The 14,107-nt window shown below is 35.5% G+C and overlaps 1 long non-coding RNA gene across 2 annotated transcripts in view; it reads right to left on the minus strand.

Annotated features, from left to right (window-relative positions):
• LOC143693844 (uncharacterized) overlaps positions 1–14,107 on the minus strand; it is a 40,739-nt gene that overhangs the window by 10,456 nt on the left and 16,176 nt on the right. For both annotated transcript variants that reach the window (XR_013181826.1, XR_013181825.1), the window contains 2 exons: positions 8,580–9,436; positions 3,949–3,997 (listed from right to left, as the gene is read on the minus strand). This is a non-coding gene — a long non-coding RNA (uncharacterized LOC143693844). The remainder of the gene's footprint in view (positions 1–3,948; positions 3,998–8,579; positions 9,437–14,107) is intronic.

Here is a 14,107-nt window from a genome sequence, read left to right on the forward strand (position 1 = left end):
TTTTTTCTTTTAAATTTCTTCTCCATATGGAGATACTGATTAGTCAGTAATGTTATGTCTGAAAGCTCTGCTTTCTGGAGAAAATAAGAAGCATCCATATAACAGTAAAAGAGTTTCATAATCTATCTATTGACCTATCAGTTTGCTGCCTAGTTCTTACTGGGCTTATCACAGGCACACCATGCAGGGCTGGCCTGCAAAATAATTTCAGATTTTTGTAAATGTGGAATGACTCTAATCTCACCTAAACAATTTTCTCTAAGCTATTCTATGCTCGGTGAAATGGTGAAAACATCTTAGTCTACAATTCTTTACTTCTTGTGCTGCAGGCTGTCTGCTTGCAGATACATTTTTTTTCAAAAGATGGCTTTACATACACATTTAGGAGCAACTACCTTCAGTGGTGGTTGAGGGGGTGGTAGGGAGAGGGAGGATGGAGGGAGTAGGATGAAATGACATAATGATACCAAACCCAGACTTTAAATAAACTGGAGAAAATGTTGATAGGCCTACTGTTGGAGAAATTCTCACCAAAATGTACACATTGACTCTTCCACTGTCTCTGTATGTCCTAAGAGTATCAATTTTAGCAACCATGACTAGAAATTTTCTTCAGCTACAGCCACCAATCACCAGCATGTGGGAGAAAAACATGTTAGAATTGACAAACATTCTTAAGGCATGTCACATTTTCTAAACAAAACACCCATAAACATATGCCTTCTCTTTTGCATCTCAAAATAGCTTCTCTCAGCAACAGAGGAAAAAAAAATACATTGAACTTTGGTGAACCAAAACTATGTGGCACATCTTGTTTTGTTCTGTGCACGTATCTGTCAGCTTGTGCCACATTCAAAGTCTGCCATCAATGACAGGAAACTATGTGCACACCCCATAACTGCTTGTTTCATGCTACTCTTACCAATAGTGGAAGCTTGCAGGGATGGAAAGAAGTCAGTATTTGTTGTTTGAGAGAATTGTTTATTGCAACATACTCCTATTCCAGAACTTCTGTTTCTTGTTTGTGTGTGTGCTTGCATACATGTGTGCACAGACACACACAGAGGAGCGTTTGGAAGGGTGCGAGAAGAGCTCTTCAGAGCCTGCCCTCCCAGGCTGAAGGCTGGCATGAAGACTGTAGATGAGATGAGCCAATGGATTTGCTGCACCCTAAGCACAGGTTAGAGAGGCTGGACAGTCACTCTGAGAGCACTGGTCTGATAGGGGTTTATTTGGGACTAAATAAAGAGTGCCAGGCATAGGGTACGGATGAAAGCTGAGCACAGGGACTTCATGATAGAGGAGCTGCTAAGATCAGGCAACAAGAAGATCTAATGAGCACCAGCAAGTGGGAAAGAGGATAAAAAAGGGAAGAATAAAGAGCTGGGAAGGAAATATTTGGATTATGGTATAGACCATGTGGTAATCATAAAATGTGTGCTTAGCATTTGATTTAAAATATGTAGTTATCCATAGTTGCTAATTACATTATATATAAACCTTTGCAAATAATTTTCAGTTCATATAGTGAATTTAAAAGAGCTTTTGCCCTCAAGGAAATTATTCTGAAATTATCAGCTCTATTTGGGAATGCAGAGGATAATATATTTGTTTAGCATCTTCCTACATTGTTATTCAAAGTCCTATGAAACAATTTTTTGTTGAATCTACTACTTTTTTTTTCTTTATCTCAATATTTTCTTTTTCTGCCTTTATATTGAGAGCCTCAGATAGCCCCTTGTCTCTTCTCAGTTGAAAGAACAATAAATTGCTTCCCTGAGAGTCATCATATAAGCACAGAATGGTTTGGGTTGGAAGGGACTTTAAAGATCATCTAGTTCCAATCCCCTGGCATGGTCAGCAAAACCTTCTAGCAGACCAGCTTTCTTGAAGCCCCATGCAACGTGGCCTTGAACACTTCCAAGAATGGAACATTCATAACTTCTCTGGACAACGTGTTCCAGTGTCTCATCACCTTCACAGTAAAGAATTTCTTCTGTATAACTAATGTAAACTTGCCCTCTTTCAATTTAAAGGCATTATCTCTTGTCCTGTCACTACGTGGCCTTATAAAAGGTCCCCTCCAGCTTTCCCCGGAAGGTTCTGGAAGGCTGCTGTAAGCCTCCCTGGAGCCTCCTCTTGTCCAGGCTGAACAACCCCAGCTCTGTGAGCCTGTCTTCATAGGAGGAATAATATTTTAAGCTGGGATCTGCAGAGGGGACAAGAAGGTTGTAGACCACATTACTTGGTTGGTTGGTAGAGTTCATTTCTACTGATGACACTAGAACTCACTTTTTCCATAGTGAATTTGTGACCATCTGCTGCTTTTAGAGCACACAATTAGTTTTCCTAACCCAAAATGTATACATGGATTTATGAGAGTGTAAACATTCTTGTTGAGATCACTGAAGTGTACATGAGAAGATAATGATAAATTATAGCAAATTTATGTGCAAAATTGAATTTTGAGAGTAATAATTTTGTACTATTGAAAACAAATTTTGTATCAGTTTCTCAGACATAAGGAATTCAGCACAAGGTATTTCTAAGAAATCAAGCCCATTTTCTTTCAGAAGAATATACTATTTTATATTTGATCACTGCAATGTTATTAAAATGAAGACCTTTTTTCTTTTATATAACAGGTCGCTACAGGATTTGGGAAGTGGAAGAGATTTGAACTATAAACTATAAGTTCCAGTGAATTCACAATTTGATATTTTGATATGTAAAATATGCAGTACTTTTTAGGAGAGCTACCTACAACCTAGAGAAGGTTTCAGAAGTGTGAGGCAGTGCATTACACTATATCCATAAAATAAGACTTTTTTATTTCCTAAAGGGAACTAGTCACCCCCTCTTTGACAGAGAGGAGATTATTAGATGGTTGTGAATTTCAGTCAAGCTATATGTCAAAAAACCTTTTGGCCTCTATGTGTCATCAGACACAGCAGACACAGAAGAGCTTTTAGCATCTGCTCAGCTGTCCTACAACACAGGAAATCTGAGAAAGAAATACATTTCAGAGCCACTTCAAAGTTCTTCACTGTGTTGATTAGTATCTTAAAAATGTGGGAAATGAACCAGAATAAAGGTGTCACCACTCAAATCACAATGTTCACAAAATAATTATTTAGCTTTTCCATCCAGATGCTGGGATTGATTTTCCTCCCCTCTCCTTCATTTTTATAGCAGTGATGAATATAAATAAGTCACAGGAAAATTATTTCTCCACTGTTTCACAATGCTTCTCTTATCTAGCAGGCACAGCTGTCACACACCCAAATGCTTTTATTTACATTGTCTATGGATAGAAATATTAATGCTAATGTCTTTTAATGGAAAAAAAATACTTATTATCAAAGCACACAATGAATTTTAACTACTATTTTTTTTTGTCCTGTAAGAGGTAATGGTTTATTATTTTATCCAGTGCACCGAAATTTCTCTTGTCCCTTTCTTAAACTGATGACTACTACTGAATTAACTTGCAGATGCACATTTTAAAATGTATGTGTACATGAAAATTTCACCTTGGTTTTTGGTCATTTTGTCACCATTTATGCACTTCCAAGAAACCCCAAAATATTTCAACATAATATAGGAGATGTGTCTAGTTATGCCCTGTAAAAATTAATTGGTTAAAGCTTCTAAGAAAAGAGAAAAAACAAGTATTTCACTAAAACCTTATCCAAGAGAAATGGAAATTTTGTACATAAATATCCTGGCGAGTTTTGTCTTTGTACATAAGTGAATATAATCAGTAAAATAAGGTTTATTAAATACACTTTCCGTCTTTCTATGATGGAAGACCCTTTTAGTCTTATAATAATATATATTGTTTTACAGTCGTATCATATAAAATTTAGGAACTTGCTGAATTTGTAATTTTATAAATACAAACCCCACTTTAAATTATTTAAATGATTTTAAAGAAATTATACATACCTAATATATATTAGCTCCATGTTTTTTTCAGCAGTCGTCTCCATCTGTACTTGAAATGGATAGAAAAATTGCTTTCAAGGACTAATAATAATTTCTAGCTATGAATTAAAAAATCATGTGGGAAACAGTTTTACCAAATGGCTCTAATGTTTACTGAAGGCTGTTTCATAGTGTGAGGGGTATCAAATAGTAGCAATCTTGTATGATGCAGGAAAAAGTAATTTTTACTATCATTGCAAATTTTAAGGTTCTATTCAGCTTCAGCTCTCCATGACTATCACAGAAAGAACAACAAATTATGACAATATTTTAAGATCTCTTAATAGCAAAGCTATTAAGAGTACATATTATCACTATATGTCAGGGATACATCATCATTAGAGATGATACAAAATTATAATTCTGTGCCTACACATCTGGAAGCTAGGAAACTTTGGTATATAAGCTTTGTGAAACCCTATAAATATTTTTCTTAATAATTAATTGAAAAAAAAAAAAGACCTTACAGTTATCTACTTCATCCAAAAGAAAAGCTCTTTTGGATTAAATAATATGCAAATTCTGGCTTATAATAAAATTCAAGGCTGAATTTTTTTCAAACTGATTACAGTGTACTTTGCACAATATTGCATTAAATCACTGGGTAGATTTCAAGCTTAAGTGTTAAAACCACATAATTTACAAAGAAAATTCATATTATCTTTGAAAGTAGGTTAGTAAAGATCAATGGTACATAATTTGTATACTGACTTTATCATTAAAATTATAGAATCATAGGATCACAGAATTGTTGATGATGAAAAGAACAAGTCCAACATCAATCTAGCACTGCCACCATTTTAACCACTAAATCATCCCCTGAAGTGATGTTCTCACACTTTTGGAAGATTCTGGGGGTGGGGGTGTGAATCCACTGCTTCACTGGGCCCTCTGTTTTAATGTTTGACCATCCTTTCTGTGAAGCAATTTTTCTTAATCCTCCCATCCTGCCATTGGTTAGCCAGGAGAAGAGGCTGCACCCATTTGGCTAAAACCTCTTTCCAAGCTCTGTAGAGAGCAATAAGCTTCCCTCTGGGCCTCCTTTTCTTCTGGTTCAACAACCCCAGGTCCCTCAGCCACTCCGCATAAGACTTGTGCTCCAGACCCTTCACCAGCCTCATTGCCTTTCTCTGGACTTCTGTGCCTCAATTTCTTTGCTAGACTGAACAGAGTACTCGAGGTGCAGCCTCATCTGTGATGATCACTGTCCCAGTCCTGCTGGCCACACTATTTCTGATACAGTCCAGGATGCCATTGGCCTTCCCAGCCACCTGGGCACACTGCTGGCTCATGTTCAGCTGTGTTGGCCAGCACTCCCAGGTCCTTTTCCTCTAAGCTGCTTCCCACTTACTCATCCCCCAGCCTGTAGCACTGCAGGGGAAGCATGGGATCCAGCACTTTGCCTTATTGAATGTACAAGGCTGACTATGGATCCAGCCTATCCAGATCCCTCTGCAGAGCCTTCCTGCCCTCCTGCAAATCAGCACTCCTAACTAACATAGTGTCATCTGCAAACTTACTGAGGGTGCATTCAATCCCTGATCATTGATAAAGGTATTGAACAGGACTGGGCCCAACACTGAGCCCTTGGCAACCACACTTGTGACTTGCTGCCAGCTGGATGCAACTCTGTTCACCCACATCCTGGGCCTGGCCATCCATGCAGTTTTTTACCCAGTGATTTTACACCATTCCACACCAGGGAAAGTCAGTGTCTCTAGGAGAATGTTGTGGAAAACTGTGTCAAAGGCTTTACTGAAGTCCAGGTAGATGACATCCACAGCCTTTCCCACACCCACTAAGCAAGTCACGTTGTCATAGGAGATCATTCATTTTAGGTTCTTGGTTTGGTGGTTTTTTCCCCAACATTTGAGTACTTATATTTGATAGCAATCTGGTAAATTTTTACATTAGAGAAAATCAGGTTGTACATTGCCCTTGGAGCCAGATGTCTCTGGTAATCCTTTCTTTCTTTGGGAATTCACTGTACTTTCTTATGCTGATCACTGGGAAATTGCTTTTATCATGAGGAATTGTAGGGTGGTTATATGTAGAACTATGATGTTCTTCCTAAAGTTTAAATTGTTTTATGTTAGTACTGTCACTGAGAGTGAATGAAAGAAATTATTACCAACACTGTGTATGATAAGGGCTAAGTTTCCTTTTTTTTTCACTTTATGTTTTTAAGTTAGAGTTATAATAAGATATATAAATAGTTAAAAGACCACATTGTCAGAAAACAGACAAGATCAATTGTATCAAAAACATGGACATATTTTATCAGAAGGACTGGCAAAATCTGTTTTAAAAAGAAATCAAGGAGCAACATATAGATGTTTACTTTGTACATCACAGTCTATTTCTACCTTCACTGTAGGAGTATTTTTTAAGAGAAAAGCCTTTTGATGAAGAGGATAACTGTCAAAACTACAGCTGTTACAGGCCCACATGATAATTCATAAGGTGTGTCAAACCTTCAAAGCATTCTAAGAATACAAAACAGAAATTATACACTATTAGGCTTGTTTTAAAACTAAGATGTTTGTTTCCAAAATTTATGATAGAACGCAAATTCTCCCACTCTTGTTGAAAATGTTTCCTTGTTTCCTAATTTGTAACTATAAAGTTACTGAAAGTAATTGCACACAGTTACCCATGACTTTGTAACATCCTAAGTAATTCTTTATAATTTCTTCAATGTACAAAATTCACATCAAGTCATATTTTGTACAGAATTATCTACCACAAATCATTTTACCTTCTTTCTGTGTATTAAAAGAATTAACTTTCAGTTGGATAGGTAAACAGAATTCTGTATATATGAACACTTCAAGATTTAGAAGAAAAAAGGAAATTGAACTGATGTCATGCTGCTTCTGTCAAAATCCCATATGGTCTCTGCACGTTAAGGAGTTTGGTAGTGGGGGCACTATGCCAGCACATTCCCAAAGCTGTAGAACCTCAGAGCTCAGTCCAGCTAATACTCAGTGCACATCTATTTTTTTCAGTGCATATCTTTTCTTTGGAATCTGTTCTCTACTCCTTCATACAGCCTAGTTTATAAAGGCAGAGTCTCTCAGATCTTGTCTTGAGAAAATATGTAACAGCTCATTGCAAAACAACATTTTTACTTTTACTATTTGATTGGATACTATTTTATCAATCAAAGATTTTTAACTATTATGTATGAGTAAAAAAATAATGCCCTTTGTTCTGACAGGATAGTGCTTGACTCAAGATTATCTACTTACCTTTGAAAAAGTTCTTTTAAAGACAAAGCAGTTAATAAACCAGCCTCTCCTGTATGAAGTAATGCAAAATACAGAAGAATTTTTTTTAGCACTTCAACATCTTATGTAATAAACCTCTTCAAAATTTGATTTGGTGTTTTTGTTTAGAAGTCATTTCAGTGTAATTTTTCATCAATAGATATTTATCAATAAAACTATCCCTAGTATTTTTCCAGTTTTCCAACATCCCCAAAATGGATGACTTTCCCTCAATTTCTATCCATGCAATACAAATATGCAGAAACAGTAGTTAATTAATGTAACTCTTCCCATTTAGATTTTGGGCTGACTTGCTGTGATACTACCTATAGCACAGAGCTTTTTACTTTAAACTAAGCTTAAACCTTGCATGTTCAGCTGTGTTATGTTCAAAAAGGAATCTCTAATGTAAAAGTTCTCTTTAGTTAAACTACTGACATTTCACCCAGATCTTTTGCCTAGTTCTTTCTTTTGTTACTTTCTTGGGTTTGGCGGAGTTTTTTACTATTTTTAAGGTTAAATTCCCCATTTTTAAATTCAATTATCATTGAAGCTGATTGAAAAATGCAAATTTGATGGGGGTAGAAGAGAAAGCTCATTTGAATTTTGTTTACATCACAACTTCCAGGAAAAAAAAGTATTCCTATCTGAACCACTTCTTAAACTTTCCTCTGGTTCTGTTTCTTTCAACAGAAAGGAAATTAAAGCCTTGGCTTTTTGTATGTCTATTTGAAATCATCCTTTTAACTTTATGTTTCTGTAGGCAAAAAGAGTAATTGAAAAGAACTGTACAGAGAGCAAACCATAATTCTGACTTTAACCAAGAAAAGGAGAAAAAGAGAGAAAGCATTTCATCTTAATAATTATTTTCCCTCTACAAATTCTAGTTCTCTGAGGTCATACAAGATGAAATTAGCCACCATTCCATGCTAACCCATTCAGAGATAGACACATGGAAAAAGTTAGGCTGGAGGGGATGTCTTGAAGCCACCTAAGCAGCTTCTTGCTTTTTTCAGCAGAGTTGCTTCCCCACTTGAGTCAGTCTTCAGCTTGTACCATTGCATTAGGTTATTTGATCCCATGTGCAAGGTTGTTATTTGATCCCATGTGCAAGGTTTTGCATTTGACTAAATGAAATGTCTAAATTTCCTTACAGCCAAATGCTTCAGCTTGAGGTCCCTTTGACATGTCCCTGGTAAGGTAGGAGTAGACCATTTCACATCCACACCACTGATGGAAATGTTCCACAGCACTGAATGCTGAGGAATATAACACACAGTCCATGTTACTCATTAAACAAGGGATTAAATCTGAAATGCTTACCAAGGTTGATATTAACAACATCCATTGCTCTTCTCTTGCCCACAGAGCTTTTCATTTCTTCATAGATGGCAATGACTGTGGTCATCATTTACCTTTGGTAAGGCCAAGATGTCCATTCCCAATAACCTTTCTGTTCTGGTTTCCAAAACATTTCAGGAGCATTTGCTTCACAATTTTCCTGAGTACTGACATTAGGCCTACAAGATTGTAGTAACTAAATCCTCTACCTTTCTCTTTTTGAAGATGAATGTAGCCAGTTATTTTTTTCATTAATTTTTTGCACAACACCTTAAAGACATTCATGTGCAGCCTCTCAACATCACCCAGCTCCATCAGGATTCTCAGAGGATTTCCAACAGCTCACACATGCTTATGCCCACTTAAGCAATATCTAACTCAACTCACTTCTGTTGTGGGTAGTGCTTCCCCAGAACCTGTTACTTGGCCCAGAGAGCTGGGATTCCTGGGAGCAGAACTTGCCAGATCAAGGGCCAGGAGGCATAAATTTTCTGTCTTTGCCTTACTTCTTCTGTATTGCCTATCATTTTCCTGAATGAGCCAAAATGCATAATTTTGGAACTTAAGGACTTGATTGCAGCTGTTTGTTTTCTCACTTTGCTCACGATCTGAAGCAGTACTGCTTCAATGTCAGTCAGTCAGATTAAGGTTGACAATGACTGTCACATCCTTGATTAAGTCTTCTCTATTTATGTGTAGCAGTAAAGTCTCTCTTCTGATTGTTCTGTCCCGTCTCTTTGCCAAATAATTGTCCCCAATGCAAGCCAGGAGTCTGTGGCATTGCTTGTACCCCACTGCATTGCCCATCCAGCAGCAGGTATTAAAATTACTTTGTAAGTCTGTTAAATGAAAAGAAAAAAAGTAAGTCACCAATGTTCATCTTAACATTAGTATATCATTAAAAGCAAAAGACCAAGCAAATCTGATGTGTGTCAAATGTCCAGTGCACACTTTGAATATTCCTATCAGTGAAAAGTGCAGTGTATTCAAAAGACAACAGCTGAAGTGTCCTCTAAGTGTCCTAACACCAAGAGAAACTCACACAGCTGTGTTTAAAATTTTGTGTGAGAGTACCATGCAGTGTACTCTGTCTCAGCCCTCAAAAGCTGTAATAGGGAAACTTTTAAAGCAGGCAGTGTCTGCTTTTTTCCCTGCTTTCCACTTTTCACTGGAAATACTCTCTAGAAGGGCTAGCAGCCTGACCTTCCTCACATTTCTGCAATTAAGCCATGACTGGGAGGGATACAAGGAAAAGGGATCTGTCAGCTTTTTAAAGAATAGCTTTAGTATTCACAGTGTACTATGAATGTGTGAAAGAAGCGGCCATCCTTGAAAAGCAGAGTAAATTCCAGGGGAAAACAAATACAGAAACTGACACAAAAACATCCCTTAAAGGAAAAAAAAATCCACAACCAAAAAATCTCCAAAAAAACCCACCACCAACAAAAACCACACCAACCAAAAAAAAACCCACCAACCAAAAAAAAAAAAAACAAACCAAACCAAAACCAAAAAACCAAAACAAAGAAGAAAAGAAGAAAATAGCTTTATTTCCCCCTTTGGAGAGAGAATAGAGGAAAATAACTTCATTCAGTACTACTCTGTCTATGCATATGACAGAGTAGGATATATAACTATATATAGGATATATAACTATACATAGGACTAAATGTCTTCAAGTCTGAGGTTTTTCTTGAAATCCTGTTAACAAAAATAAACATTTGTCAATCATTTTCAATGCAGAATAGTAGACTGAATGAATATTAACAAATAAATTACAGTTGTGTTTCAGTATTGATTAAAATATTTAAGATAGACATATAAAAATTATATTTACCCCTTTGCAAATATATTATCAGAAAGTTTAGTAAGAGGTTTTGTTTTTCTTAAGGGGCTTTTCAGAGCACCAACACCAACAAAGCTGAACTGAGGAAATTTCCTTTCTGTTTGAAATTTGAAATCAAAATAAATTCTCCATTCATTTGAACTGTACTGTCAAAATTTAGTATTAATTCTCCTTTTAAATTTTTCTTTTTCTCACCAATTGTATAATTTTTATCTTTCTCTTTTGTATTTTTTATATTGTTTCATTATTTCCAAATAATTTCTTTTTTCCAATAATTTAATTTTTTTCCAAAAGAAGTTAAGAAATTTTTTGAGAAAGAAGAATTTCCAGCAGAGGAAATTCATCAGTAGAAATTCCATGCAGGTAACTGCCAAGATATGAATTCAAACTCCACATGGATGTAAAATTACCATATATTCATATTTTACCATATATTCAATGGTAATCACCATTAAAAGAAAATATATTCTATTTTTTTATATCTATATATTCATATGTCTCATTTGGAATAGAATATATTTTCTTTCAATGGTGATTATTTACTGAATAATATTAATACTTATTCCATTCTTTGGAAGGGGCAAACAAACCCTAAACTGACTAGTTTATTTGCTTCATTAATTTTCCTCATCTGTACTTGGATCAAGTGACAGAAGTGTCAACGAATAAATATGCATGAAAATGCTTTGATAAAAGATATTTCTCTATGTGTTTGACTTCATTTGTATAGTGGAACTAGTAAACAGCCCTATTGCATGGACCATCTCTTGAGTCTGGTCTGATAGAAAAGTTCCATATAGCAAAGTTATTCTGATTTACATCTGAATAACAAAAGTTAATAATTCACTGTCATTTTAAGCAATAAAGAGTACATTTTTCAGGCAAAAATTTACAACAAAGAATCTCAGAATTTTAAGGTAGGAATTCTGGTAGTGGTACGTAATATACCCATTTATATACAATCTGGTGACACCTGGAGCTGGTATTACACTTATGATGATCTAATATGCCTAATATGAAACTGTGGAAATTAAAAAATTAGGTACCCAAAGAATTGCATCATTACACTTCAGTGAGATGCAATAACAATATTCTTTTACTTAGAAGAGCAAGTAATTGACTGTGCTCCAGGTCACATTGATTAGATTTTAAAGAAAAATCCGTACATTTCCTGTCTATAATAGAGCTCCAAAAGTGACAGAGTTCAGTTGGCCTTAAAGTCAAAGCTGTGTTATTCAATAAGAAGGCTCAGATAGAAGCTGCACCATAGTGAGACCATACTTAGGGACTTTGATGATCAAATATCTAACAAATGAATAGGGGATATTTTTTGTTTGGTTCAGTTTGGGGTGGTTTTTTGTTTTTTTTTCTTTGTATGTTTTTCTTTTGTTTTCTTTTTGTTTCTTGTTCAGCATTCTTGCTATAGCATTTTTAAAATAAATTTGCTGAAATTTTTCTATATCGGAGGCAAAGATTTTTAATCAGACCTGTGTCTCTTGGCAGAGATTAGCAAAGTAATTTTCCCTAACTATGAAGATGAACAAGCTGTAATTTCTTTAATTTTGTACTAGAAAGCTAAACAGAACAGAAAGTTTTGAAGCAAATTTGTAAGTGAGCAGTATGAGACAAAAGCTTTACTTTGGTATTAAAGACAAGTTTTTCCTGGCTCAGTATTTAAATGCAAATATTTCTGTTTGCAACCTGAAAATCACAACATTATTTAGAGCTGAATCTCTATTTATTAACACCAGTTTATAAATTTCTACCTTAAATTCCTTATTACACCCTTTTCTGTGGAAATTATGACTGTATTTTTGGCCAGTAGTGTAATATAGCAAAATAGCCAGATGTCTTACAAACCAAGAAAATAAGTGAGTCCTCGTGAATTTTGAATCCCTTGGTTGATTCTATGCTCGCAGTCAGCCCCTGTGAGTAGAACAAGTATATGTTATGACTTGCTTACTTAAAAAAAAGCCAAACAGCATAGATATTATTGAAGAACTTGTTTCTTTTTTTATAAATGAATGCTCCCATTCCATTTCCCATGCCTTTTGCATCTGGTGCTTTTGCACCATTACTTTAATCTGCTTTGGTTCCTCTGACATGCACAAAGGCATTGCCAGTTGGAAATAAACATGCCCATGTGTGTGGCCAACATAAATTCATAAGTGCAAGGATTGGAGGGAGTGGTAATAATTGATTGGAACAAGTGATACAATTGAGGAAAAAAATAAAACCAGCCCAACACAAAAACACACAAGCAAGAACACCTATGGTCCTCCTCCCCTCACACACATCCCTTTTAGGGTGTTCTAAAAGCAGTCATTTTTTTAATGAAAACTGATCCTCTCTTGGCAATTTGACCTCTCCAAACTTCTTCAGCAATGATAGTGTCAACAATACTGTAACATTGTTTTTCTTGTTTTAAAATCCTCATTATGCTGCAGTACTCATTATTTGACACCATACAGATATGCACTTACTTGGGGAAATGGAGATGAGCTCCCCAGCCACTGCAAATATCAGATTCATCAAGGCTCTTTATAAAAACAGATGTGGGAAGAAAGGTTTAGCAATTGTTGTTCTCAAAGGTACATGCACCTGGGAGAGTTACTCCAGGCACACGTGTGCTGTGTAGCAAGCATGAGTGAATAACCAGACAGTAAAATTGAGATAACATCAGCATGGAGAGGGCTCTAACATCATTGCTCCATTTTGCTCAGGCTCAGAGTATACACATGGGCAGATGCACTAGATTATCTAATGAGTTACTATATATTGTGCTTCAGAGCCCAACAAATATAAGAAACCTTATGGATACTCTTCAAAATGGCTATTGAGTTTCATAAAGAAAAATAAGTCTGAGATTTCAAAGCAGCAAAGCACGAAAATTATTCTGTATAATTTTATTACAAACAGCTTTTTTGCTTACTTTATGCCATATTTCAGTGTACCAAATAAATTTTATCATAATTATTTTATCATAATTTTTTCATTCAGATCACAAAATAAATCACATCCTCCTTTGCACAGACTATTAATTTTATTTTTTCATTGTAGTGATCATCTGTCCCTTATTTATGGCTGTCTGGTATCCCTGTAGCAAAAGGTAATATTGCTTACATGGAAAAATAATAACAGAAATGCATACAAGGTATCTAGCTAAAGTTAGCTGTTGGCCAGTATAGTCAAGCAGCTGGAAAAAAACAATAGCCTCTGTCATGTTCAGTCTGAGCCAAGGCCTTTGAGTCAAGCATATGGATTCTCATTAACTTTAGTTGGCTTTTCAGGTCTGTGTTCCATATGTATGCCAGTTTGAAAACTAAAAGTATTCTGTGAACTTATATTTGCTTAGTTTACCTTACATTAAAGTCTTATGCCCATTTTCTGAAATTTCATAATAAACTTGGATGAATAATATGTTTTCATTGTAGACTGAATTAGGAATTTAGAAACAAAATAATTCATGGTACTGGCCATGAAGTGTTTGAATAGGAAACATATAAAGATTATAAAATGCTATTGATGAAAGCTGGGAGAGACTAGATATTATTGAAGCAGATACTGCATATGTTACATCCAGATGTAGAATACCTCTGATATTTCTTTTGCCAGTGTTTGCCACTGAAGTGAAAATGTAATTTATAATAGTGCATTTTACCCC

This window comes from Agelaius phoeniceus, chromosome 4, assembly GCF_051311805.1.
Source record: "Agelaius phoeniceus isolate bAgePho1 chromosome 4, bAgePho1.hap1, whole genome shotgun sequence".
Taxonomy (NCBI): Eukaryota; Metazoa; Chordata; class Aves; order Passeriformes; family Icteridae; genus Agelaius; species Agelaius phoeniceus.